At 43.9% G+C, this 12,029-nt stretch overlaps 1 pseudogene; it reads right to left on the bottom strand.

The window, feature by feature from the left end:
• Window positions 1-10,575: 10,575 nt before the first annotated feature.
• On the bottom strand, window positions 10,576-11,825 carry LOC105418931 (zinc finger protein 239-like; annotated as a pseudogene).
• Window positions 11,826-12,029: the final 204 nt, after the last annotated feature.

The raw sequence follows: 12,029 nt of genomic DNA, 5'->3' as shown, positions 1-12,029 counted from the left end.
CCAAATTCAGATATTTTGTTATAATGCTTCTCTTCATTTTCATTTTAAATTAAAGCACATGTTTTCTCCATATCCCAAGATGTGTATTTTTTCTCCAATGAGGTGAGGTTACCAAAGCACTCCATCCATCCATCTGCTCCTGGTCCGGCCCCTTTGTCAAAAGTTAGAACCCATTGTGGCCCGCGCATCAAAATGTTTGCCCACCCCTGTTCTAACCCATAAAAAAACATAACACAATCACCCTTAGTTTGTTTTTTTCTTCATGTATCATTTCCCCCTATAAATTTTTGACATCAATAAAAAAAACGAATAAAAAATGATATTAAATTAAAGTTCAGTGACATTTTCACATCGTGACATCAAGTCTTACAAAATTTAAACTGGATTTTGATTGAAAAATGTCTATTCATCTGTTCATCATCTTTTTAAAGTTTCTTTTGAGATCCTATCCTCTGGTGTGGAATAGACATTTCCTTAGGACTATTTTGGCTCTATGATCAAGATGTAATCAAATTGTGACAGAAAAAACAGCAATGATGGTTGATTATGGTTTTTATTTCCACCTTTATGTTGAAATATTTTACGATGCCTACATTTCATCCCTTCTGAAAAGAATTGAAGACTTTCCACTGATTTCACCATGGCTGGAGTCTGAAGGTGGAGGGTTTAATCATCTTTAGGCTGGCAGGTGCAGCCTGCTACTGTGTGGAGTCAAGAGCCTTCTCAATTCCACACTCCACAACCAATGACATAATTTGTTGGCTCTCAGATAAAGTACTTGCCCTGAAAATATGTCCAATTACTTTTTCTAAGGGCAGGTGTTGACTGGATCACCAGCTTCTGCTAAAGTGGTTGGCAGTATAGATGGATGCCACCTTAGGATCAAGCTCCCTGGTGGAGCTGCTTAGTGTTACTTTAACAGAAAACTGAGGGTTATTGCATCATAGGGAACGGTGGTATCCCTGTATGTCCAAGTCTGTAGTGTTGATAACACTATTTAGAGAGTACAGGAGACCTACTGGGTCTGATAGCGGCCAACATACATCGTGCAAAAGCTCAATCTAGCATAGAAAGGACAATGACCAGATGCTAGGCAATATTTTACAAAGCCTTGGAGGTGAAGCCTGCCTTTGCCACAAAGGTGATTGCATGTTGCACCATTTTGCACAATGTCCACCTGAGGAATGCTGAAAGCATTGAACCCTCAGAAAACAGCTAGTCCTTCTCCACCCAGCTGCGGATCAAACTATGGACATCACCGTCACTCCCTAAAGATATCAGTCCAATTGATGAGTCTGCAGTATGTTTATATCGCACCAACAATATCTTATTTCTCCACTGAAAGTGTGAAACCTCTAGTACAGTATAATTAAAATGGTATGAAAGAGCAACGAGCCAAAGATGCTTATTATCGCCTGAATGCTAATGTCTTTAAGGCAAAAACATACTACACAGGAAGCACCAATATGTTTCTCAAGTGAAAGAAGCACTGCGCTTCCAGAAAGTAACATATTACACATAGCGGACAATTCTTACATTCGTATGACAGCTCTCCGTGCCCCGGTTTACCAGCCATTAACAAGTGGTCACGTGATACCACAAAGGCTGATGGGAAATATTACTGTGTTAGGGTGCATAGGTTGTACACGACTTTTCGCAATGCATTGTGGGATACGCTGAGCGCACTACCTCAGGTATAGGGGATGGTTTTGGACAGAGCGCATTTTAAGACAGCTGGATACAGGAACTACCCCTCAGTTCAACGCATAAACCCTGCTGGCTGAACAGTGGTACTGCCAAGATCCGCAGGCGTAACAACCCCCCGCCTGCACCAGTGAACATCCTGGGAACGGATGTTGACGTGGTGGAGTCCTACAAGTACCTGGGTGTTCACTAAACAATAACCTGGACTAGACACACAACACAGACGCCCTTGTCAAGAAGGGCAATAGCAGACTGTTCCTGCTCAGGAGGCTGAGGTCTTTTGGAGTGCAGGGACCACTCCTGAGGACTTTCTATGACTCTGTGGTGGGATCAGCCATCTTCTGTGGGATTGTCTGCTGGTCCAGTAGCATCACGGACAGGGACAGGAGGAGATGGACTGGTAAGGAGGGCCAGCTCTGTCCTGGGATGTCCCCTGGACTCGGTGGAGGTGGTGGGAAACGGGCTGATGGCTAAGCTGTCATCCATATTGAACAACACGTCCCACCCCCTACAGGACACCCTGGCAGCACTGGGCAGCTCATTCAGTGAGCGGCTGCTCCTCCCTCGCTGTGTGAAGGAGAGGTATCGCAGATCTTTCCTGCCGGCTGCTGTCAGACTGCACAATAAACATAACGCCCGCTAGCACAATCTGAATATTATATATTCTGATATTTATATTGTATTCACCCTCTGTACTATGTACAGGTATACAGGGGCTGAGTATACATTTACCTGGATTATTGTAAATATACTGTACATCCTCTTTGTATATTCCAAATTCTATCCTATTCGATTTTATCTTATTTTTCTCTGCGTGCTCTTGCTGTTGTTGCACTGTAAATTTCCCCGTGTGGGACAATAAAGGATCTGAATCTGAATTGATCCTGTAGGAAATTCAGCACCATAGTTACAGCCTGTATATATATTTATCTTGGTTGCAATGACTTTTATATACCCTTTACATATCTGTGAACTCTGTAAATAAAAACATATGTATTGATATCACAAACATATATTATTTGTGTATATATTGTATATACCTCATCACAGTTTTATTTGCTACTTAAGCACTTCTGGTTAGATGCTAATTGCATTTCGTTGCCTTGTACTTGTGACATGTGTAATGACAATAAAGTTGAATCTAATCTAATCTAATCGAAAGGTCAATAGTATGCATGATCTCAGCAGGGGATGGGGCCTCTGAGAACAAACAGATGGCAATTAAATTCATTTAAAAAATTCAGAAGCATAAATAACTCACCCTATTCAGACCAACATGTAGCTTTCTACTACTTTTTGGGGAATGCGTGTCCCCCTGACCCCTCCGAGAAGAGACATTTGATTTTTAGATGTACGAAACACTGTCCAGACACCTACAGCACAAAAGGTTACGATGGTTTTCTAACAGGAGGAGGAAGGAGGGGAAGTTTACCAGATGCATCCATTGAGCTAGGACAGAGGGCAGCAACCTTTAACACTCAAAGAGCCATTTCTACCCGGTTTCCACGGAAAACACAACACTGGGAGCCGCAAACACTTTTTGACATCTTAAATGAAGATGTGTCTATATATATATATGAAATCCATGCAGTCCATCCATGTTTCAGAAAATTCACAATACTTTGTTTAGATATTGTGCAGTTTTTGTTTCGCTGGGCTTTCCGCAATCCGTGTATCATTCGTTCAGTCAATTTTCAAAATAAAACCAAAATTGAAACAATGAGAAAATGAATTGTTTTTTTTTCAATATTTGTCTCTAAGATAAAAATAACGATTCCTTTTCCGATTTTTGTTGCTCTGATGGAAAATTGGATAAATGTATAACAACGGTTTTATCTGTGTTAGATTTTTTGTCTGGCGTAAGATGTGTGGTCTTTGAACTTTCCTAAAGATTCATTCAAATGTGTTCCTGAGCTTTTTATAAGTGACATCGCAGATGATTCACTGCTGTCCATCTCATCCATGCGCATTTGCGCACTCCTGTGTGTTTTTACTGTATGAGACAGCGTTAGTCAGTGAACAGTCTGCTCTGCTCTCAGACAAACTAAGGAGCATCAGAACAGATGATAAAACACAGATATAGTCTCTTTTTTTTCTCCTACTCTGGCTCACTTCACACGTAACGACTTTGTGTCTTAATTTCTCTCCCGTAGCGATCTCTCATTGGTAAATGAACTGCCTTCAGAATCATAAGAAATAAAATGTACCCTTTATAACTTTAAATAATGTCCCACCTAAAGTGACAAAAGATTTGACAACACCAGGTTCTCTGTTATGGGAACTTCTCCAACATTGCGCAGTGTATATTTGGACTCTTCGTGTTATTTAGTCCCTCTTTGCGTCAACCTAAAACTCTTCCACCACCACAGAACCATGTGGTCAATCAGATGTTCGCTGATCAGTTTCAATCTTTCACAAGCAACCATTCCTATATATCTCGCAAAATTAAGTATTTTCTAACTGTGACATAAGTCACAAGCGTACTCTACACACCGACATCAACAACGAGAGATGTCATTTCAGTAGCTGTGCTCTAAGAACAGAGAGGACTGCAGGAATAACCACGTTTCATTTCTAAAATAAAATATTAAAAAATCTTTGCAGTTTACTCCCTAAAAGCACAGAAATTAGTGGTCGAATGACTTGATCAAGTTAAATGGCTCTGGTATTTTCTACAGTCTCTCTTACACACATTAATTTCATCATACTAAAAAGAGGAAAAACATTTCAACAGACTTCAAAGGCAACAGGTACAACATAGAACAGGCAAGTCCTCAGGACAGGACTAGGCAGTCCACCTGCATCAAAGGACACTTGTTTAAGGACAGTGATGTACAGGTTTTGGTAGTGAAGATAAATGGTTCGAGAGAGGAGTGAAAGAAGCCATCTATGTCAAACAGGAAGGGCCATCATTAAACAGAGTTGGGGGTTTTAGGCATCATCTCTCACCTGCTTACATACAGTTTTGAAAAAGATCCCAAGGAGGAGAAGAAGCATTTCAGGCTGCTAACAAACCCCATCGTATCAGGGGAAGTTTCAACGACCTGCATAATGAGGGGTGGAGCAACCAACAACCAGGCGACTGAAGCTCCAAATGTATTAATGGTTCATGAAAAGCAGTAGTATCTGTAACTCAGCTACACTGATGAAGCCTCCTGGAAGAGAGGTGAAACGGCTTAATGGAATCCAAGGTAGTTTTCTAGGTCAACTGGACTGTTTTTACTTCTCTTTTATAGACGTTTCACCTTCTATCCAGAAGGCTTCTTCATTTCTGAACTCAGTGGGGACAGAGCTTAAAAATATAGGCCTTGTGGACCATTAGTATGCTAATGATCTGGTTGGCCACCTGAGAGTCGTTGTCATGGCTGTTGGTAGGGTCGTTCACCTAGTTTCAGTTGGTGTGTCTCTCTTTTGTCTGCTGGGGACAACTGAAACTGACTCATCACATGGTGGTGTGTCAGAAGGTCTCCTGAAATGGTGTGAATGTTTGGTTTGTTGTTGGAAGGAGTGGAGGACTGCTTTGTATGTGGGTGATAGGAAGTTCTTTAGCCCACCACCTTTGTTTAAGGATGGGATTTCCAATTTGACATGGATGGCGTCCTTGACACCCCTCTCAAACCATCTTCTCTGGCCACTACCCGTATTTGGCTGTCCTCAAAGGAGTGCCCGCTCTCCTTTAGGTGTAAGGAGATTCCTGACCTGAAGAGGTGGCACGTCTGTGTTGTGCTATTCTTCTGTGGAGAGGTTGTTTGGTTTCACCAATGTACAGTTCCTTGCATTCCTCCTGGCACTGTACAGCATAAACGACATTAGATTGTTTAGGTATTGGTGTCTTGTCCTTGTATCAGCTCCTGTCTGAGAGTGTTGCTTAGTTTAAACTGCACAGGTATGTCATGTTTTTGGGGGATCCTACTAAAATTCTCAGAGACCGCAAACAGATAGGGGATCTTAATGCTGTGGCGTTTGTTTCTCTGTCGCGGAATTTTAGCCGTTTGGAGAAGTAAACAATGAATCTAAATTACTGCGTAGGACATGGTTTATTCCTGTCAGTCGGTCAGGATACATGCACGGAAGCATGCAGAGAGATCTCTATTAAGCTGTGAGAATAATTATTATATTGTTATCATTTAAATGCATTTGTATGTTTAGCACCTAAGTACATGAAGAAGAAACTGTGTTTTTCACCTCTCTCGATTTAGTACACTTGTCCAGAGCACCAGATTTACTGTGAGATTGTTATCTGAAACCCTAAAAGCATCTTGGGAGGAGGTGAAAATTCCACAAGGATAATGAGCTGATGTGAATAAAGAAAGGAGGTTTGCAGAGCAGCAGCAGAGCGACGGAGGGTGTTCCAGAGTGAACTGCTGCTCGCTCTCCCTTGCAAGGTACCTGTGTTTGTGTCTTTTGTTGATTCACGCAGGGTTTTACTGGGTTGCTCTGTTTCAACTCTAACAAAGCATACACAGTTCTGATCTTATATAGCTGAAGGCCCGCTTCCGAGGCGCGGACACAGGACGTCTTCACAGCATGTGTGCGCTGCGTGCACAGGACACAGGACGTCTTCACAGCATGTGTACGCTGCATACACCGCATGTGTTTGGTGCCTTCACAGCATGTGTTCCGGCTGGCGCAAGAAGTTGAATGTCTGAGAATGTCCTTCCCCCTCAGTCGTTTGACGCAGGTCTCCTTTGAACCTCAGGGCGCCTTTGTTTCCTGTAAATGCACGAGGTGCCAAATGGACTCATCTGCTCTCCCAGTCGCCACCACACCCTTCCTAAATTTCCATTTCAACCCTTCCCTTTGCACTCAATTTACATTTCACACTCAAATTCCTTTTCACATTTCCTCCTCCTCTTTACTGGGGTCTCGTTTTTTTGAGGTCTTGGTGAAGGCCCAGCTGTCTTAATGTGGTCCTGTTCCTTCTTCCTGCCTTGGGATGTGGTGGGTATTTCTTTGGCCCGGTGTTAGAGGGTTTTGATCACTTTGTTACTTCTCGGTCAAAACGGCCAAACGCCTCTCTTTACTCGTTTTCAAATTTAACGATCAACTCGGTTCACTTGACATCATTCAGCACTTTCGATTTAATAGGCAGTGCTCACCTTATAATCGGGCCCTTTCAGAATGATGCCGAGAACCGGTCGATCCAGACCCATGATGCCTGTCCTACTCTCCTCTGGAGCAGATCACGTCGAGGTCACGAAATGTCGTCGAAATCATTCTCAGAAGCGATAATAAGAAGTCAGAGAACTCAGATAGGAACTCTGAATGTGGCCCAGCCGGGGGCCAATATACAACTACAAACAAAAGTGGCTTTTCTGTCTTCCGGTTCAGATGGGTGATTCCAAGAGTCAGGCTTTCAAATGAACTGGAACCACGTTTTGGTCTAGGATTAATTTATACCTTGGAGTGATAGATTGCTGCCACTCCCCCTCCTCAACCAGTAACATTAGGAATATGATGATTAAGATGGGTAGGAAGAGTAGATTCATTTAAGCTAACATACTCCTCCTCCTGAAGCCAGGTCTCAGTAAGACAAAATAAATCAATGTCATGATCAGGGATTTACACAAAATAGATGTAATATTTAATAGTCGACATTTAATTCTGACATTAGTTTCTCCAATTAATTATTGGAATTAATTTTAAATGAATTAATTTTAATAAAATTATGGTGATTGACCGCTCCCTTGTTCTGTGCTTGGTGAACGTTTAACCGTGGAACAGAGACTACCTCTATAGTGTTAAATATGTTATTGTTGTTCATATGTTATTACAGGACAAGCTGTCCCAGCTTAGTGTGCCTGCCTCCCTCTGCAGGTGGATCACTCACTTCCTGACGGATCGGAGGCAGTATGTGCGGCTGGGGAAGACTGTCTCGGACTCTGTCACCATCAGCACTGGATCACCCCTGGGCTGTGTACTTTCCCCCCTGCTCTTCTCCCTGTACACAAACCGCTGCACCTCAAGCCACCAGTCTGTCAAGCTGATCAGGTTTGCGGATGACACCACCCTCATCGGGCTCATCTCCAATGGAGACGAGACTGCCTACAGGAGGGAGGTGGCTCGACTGGTGTCCTGGTGCAGACACAACAACCTGCAGCTGAACGCTCAGAAAACAGTGGAGATGATTGTGGACTTCAGGAAAGTCACAGCCCCTTTGCCCCCCCTTGCCCTCATGGACTCCCCCATCACCATCGTGGACTCCTTCCACTTCCTGGGCACCACCATCACCCGGGACCTTAAGTGGGAGCCAACCATCAGCTCCCTCATCAAGAAGGCCCAGCAAAGGATGTTCTTCCTACAGCAGCTGAGGAAGCTCAAACTGCCTCCCAGGATGTTGGCGCAGTTTTATACGGCCATCATCGAGTCCATCCTCACCTCCTCCATCACCGTGTGGTATGCTGGTGCCACCGCCAGGGACAGACTAAGGCTGCAGCGCGTCGTGCGCGCTGCCGAGAAGGTGATCGGCTGCAGGCTTCCATCCATCCAGGACCTGTATATCTCCAGGACCCGGAGGCGTGCAGGTCGGATCACGGCCGACCCTTCCCACCCTGGTCATGGACTGTTTTCCCCCCTCCCCTCAGGCAGGAGACTACTGTCCATTCGGACCAAAACCTCCCGCTACACGAACAGCTTCTTCCCCTCTGCCATCAGGCTGCTGAACACCAAGTGACTTATCACTTAAGCACCATGTACAGCAGCCAGTCGGACTCACGAACATCACATTACTCCTGCATTGACCTGCACTATTTCTTACTATTTATATATATACTGTACATATGTCTTATTTTATTTATCTTATTCTAATGTTGTCTTTTTTATGTTGAATGTCGCAGCGTCACACCAGGACAAATTCCTAGCTTGTGTAATACTGTGTATTACATGAACAATGGCAATAAACCTGATTCTGATTCTGATTGGTGGATGAGGGTTCTATGGAAGCAGCAGAGAGGTGTGTAAGACTACAACTCTGCATCCTGGTCTGGACCCTGGTTTGTCAGGTCACTTTGCGTCTAATAAAATTGGCCAAGTTACTAGAAATAAGAGAGGCACCATCCCTAGTGGGATGGACACCGTCTCTCCTAATCAGACCAGGTTTTCCCCAAAAACTGTTTTAGTTGTCTACAAAAGACACCTGGTTTTGGGGGCACCACCGTGACTGCCAGCAATGACATGCAAATAAACATTTCATCGCTGGCCAGATTGGGGAGGGGACCAGAGAATGCTACGGAGTCTGGACTCATTTTTGCATAAATGAACACCGACTCCATGTTAATTTTGGTGACCTCCGACTGGCGAAGCCAGGTGTTGTTTGCTCCAACGTGAATAATAACTTTACTGAATTTACGTTTACTTTTCACCAGCAGCTTTAGATTGGCTATTATGTTGCTCGCTCTGGCCCCTGGAATGCACCTAACTATGGTCGCTGGCGTCAGCTTCACATAGCACAGAACAGAGTCGACAATTACCAGAGTCGATTTCTCAGCGGGTGAGTCACTGAGTCGGTAAAACAGTTAGCAATGGGAAGTGGTTGGTGGTGCACCCTGGGCCTTTGGTTTGGGTAACGCTTCCTGTGAACAGCTAGCTGTAGCTATGCTAGGCAGCTCCGCAGCAGCTACCTTCTCCTGGCTACCTGATGCAACTCCAGACAACTCCAAGCTGCGGAACCGTGTCTCATGCTTGCTGAGTCTCGCCTCCAGAGCAATAAACACACTACATTTTCTGCACATATTTCCTTCACTAGAGGAGGCAGAAGAGTAACTAAACATTTCACACACTGAACAGATACAGGGTGAGACAGATGGTGAGGCTCCAAGTAACTAGAATTGCCCAAGTATTTAATTTTAAATAAAGTTAATTCAACAAACACTGTGTACAGTGTACCAACAAACTATACTGAGTAAACAGGAAGTGACGCAATACGTTACCCAATGGAATCCTAAGAGAGCCTCGAACAATGTCTGTATCACCTCGAACAATGTCTGTATCACCGCAGTGTATCACCACAGTGGGGAGACAGATTGCGTACACCTGTCTACTGGTGTCCAGGAATTGCTCGTACAGTCCAGTAAAGTGCATTTCCTGACAAGTCTTACAAAGTCAATTGAGGGTGCATCCATCCTCCGTGTACTGGCGATCATACTTCCAGGACTGCTTGCCTTCCTTGAGCCACTTCACAATCTGATCAGCGGTCAGCTTCCCGAACTTCCTGCAGGCATCAAGGTGATGGTCACCTTCAGACTACAGTGGGATTTAGACCTGTTTAGCCTTCACCTGAGTGTGTCCAGCTTCAGCCTTCTTTTCCGTAGTTGGCTCTCCGGCTGCATTGAACCACTCTGTTGTCTTTTCCTTGGACTTGGTGGCTCACTGATCCCTCCTAAGTGACCATTCAATGATCTCGGTGGTGACTCGGGATACTGCTGACGGCGTATGAAGCCAAGCAGCCAAGTCCTACAGGTTGTGGGTCCTGCGAGCAGCAGCCCGCATAGTGCCATTCTGTAAACAATGGTCCTGGGTAAGCTGGACCAGCTGTAACAGCTATCCAGAGGTCTCTGGTCTCTCCTCCGGACAGTCAACAAAGGTTGCACATTGGATTTTGGGGCCATCCGGGCCTTTAAGGGTCTGTATCATGCAACTAAGGTTCAGACGGATGCAGCAAGTGGCTCAAAGGCAATGGAATCACCCAGCCTGAGAGCTGGAGAGTTGTCTATAGTATCCAGTTTGTGCTGTTCAAAACAAAAGGTTCTAACTGCCTCCAGCCAACACCTGCTGAGCACCACACACTCACAGACTGCTGACATGGAGATATTATCAATCGTTTTTCTTTTATTACCAGTACTTTATTTTGAAACGATAAAGACTCTGTGTTGCAGGTTTGTTCCATCGTAAAAAAGTTTATTATTAAGACTAAAGAGTGAACATCTGGCAGGAATCAAAAATTGAAACATTTATTTTGACTCTTCGCAATGAGATGAAGAAGCTGCAGCAATATCTGAACTCTCATGTTGGCAAATCTGGATGTTTTCACTCCTGTGGGTGTTCATGTGTTGCACTAACTCACAATTCTGGCTGAAGGTTTCCCCACATGTTTCACAGACATGTGGCCTCTAACCTGAGTGAACTCTCATGTGTTTATTTAATGCAGAATTTATTTTGAAGGCTTTCCCACATGTTTTACAGACGAATGGTCTCTCACCTGTGTGAACTCTAATGTGATAATTTAATGCAGAAACTCGTTTGAAGGATTTCCCACACGTTATACACAAATATGGTCTCTCATCTGTGTGAACTCTCATGTGGACAATAAATGAAGGACAATCTTTAAAGGCTTTCCCACATGTTTTACAGACATATGGTCTCTCCCCTGTGTGGTCTCTTGAATGGATAATCAAGTCATGACTTTGTAGAAAGGTTTTCCCACATGTTTTACACAAATATGGCCTCTCACCTGTGTGAACTCTAATGTGATCATTTAATGCAGAAAGTCGTTTGAAGGTCTTCCCACATGTTTTACACAAATATGGCCTCTCACCTGTGTGAACTCTCATGTGGATATTTAATGAAGAACAATCTATAAAGCCTTTCCCACATGTTTTACAGATGAATGGTCTATCACCTGTGTGAATTCACATGTGGGGTTTCAATGGAGAACCTTCTGTAAAGGCTTTCCCACATGTTTTACACAAATATGGTCTTTCACCTGTGTGAGATCTTATGTGGATTTTTAATGTTGAATTTATGCTGAAAGTTTTCCCACATGTTTCACAGACAAATGGTCTCTCACCTGTGTGAACTCTCATGTGGACTTTTAATTTAGAATTTCTTTTGAAGGTTTTCCCACATGTTTTACACACATGTGATCTCTTACATGTGTGAACTCTGAGGTGTTTTTTCAGTAAGGTTGACCGTTTGAAATCTTTCCCACATGATTCACAGATAAACAATCTGGCTCCTGTGTCACTTTTATTGTCAGCCAATGAGAAGCGATGCCCTCTGGACCCTTTCCCACATGCCAAGCCAACATTTGGGGTGTCATTAGGATTGATTGTGGAGTGCCCTGTCATGTCTACCTTGATATTTCCCTGTTGTTCACCTGTGTTACATGCAGATGTTTTAGCACCTGTGTCTGTATCACAGTCCACTGCTGACTCTGCTGGGCTGTTTACGTTCCCAGTCTGACATTTAGGATGGTTCTGCTTCATGGTTTGTTTTGGCTCTTCAGCCGTGGTCCACCTGGAGTCTTCGCTGGTCCTGTTTTCCTCATCTTTGCTCTGAGATATATGAGGACTATAGGAGAGCAGCTGCAGGTCACAGTCTGGATCTGG

Source organism: Takifugu rubripes, chromosome 3 (assembly GCF_901000725.2).
Source record: "Takifugu rubripes chromosome 3, fTakRub1.2, whole genome shotgun sequence".
NCBI lineage: Eukaryota > Metazoa > Chordata > Actinopteri > Tetraodontiformes > Tetraodontidae > Takifugu > Takifugu rubripes.
Note: the sequence above shows the minus strand (reverse complement) of the source record. Positions and strands in the feature narration are given on the sequence as shown.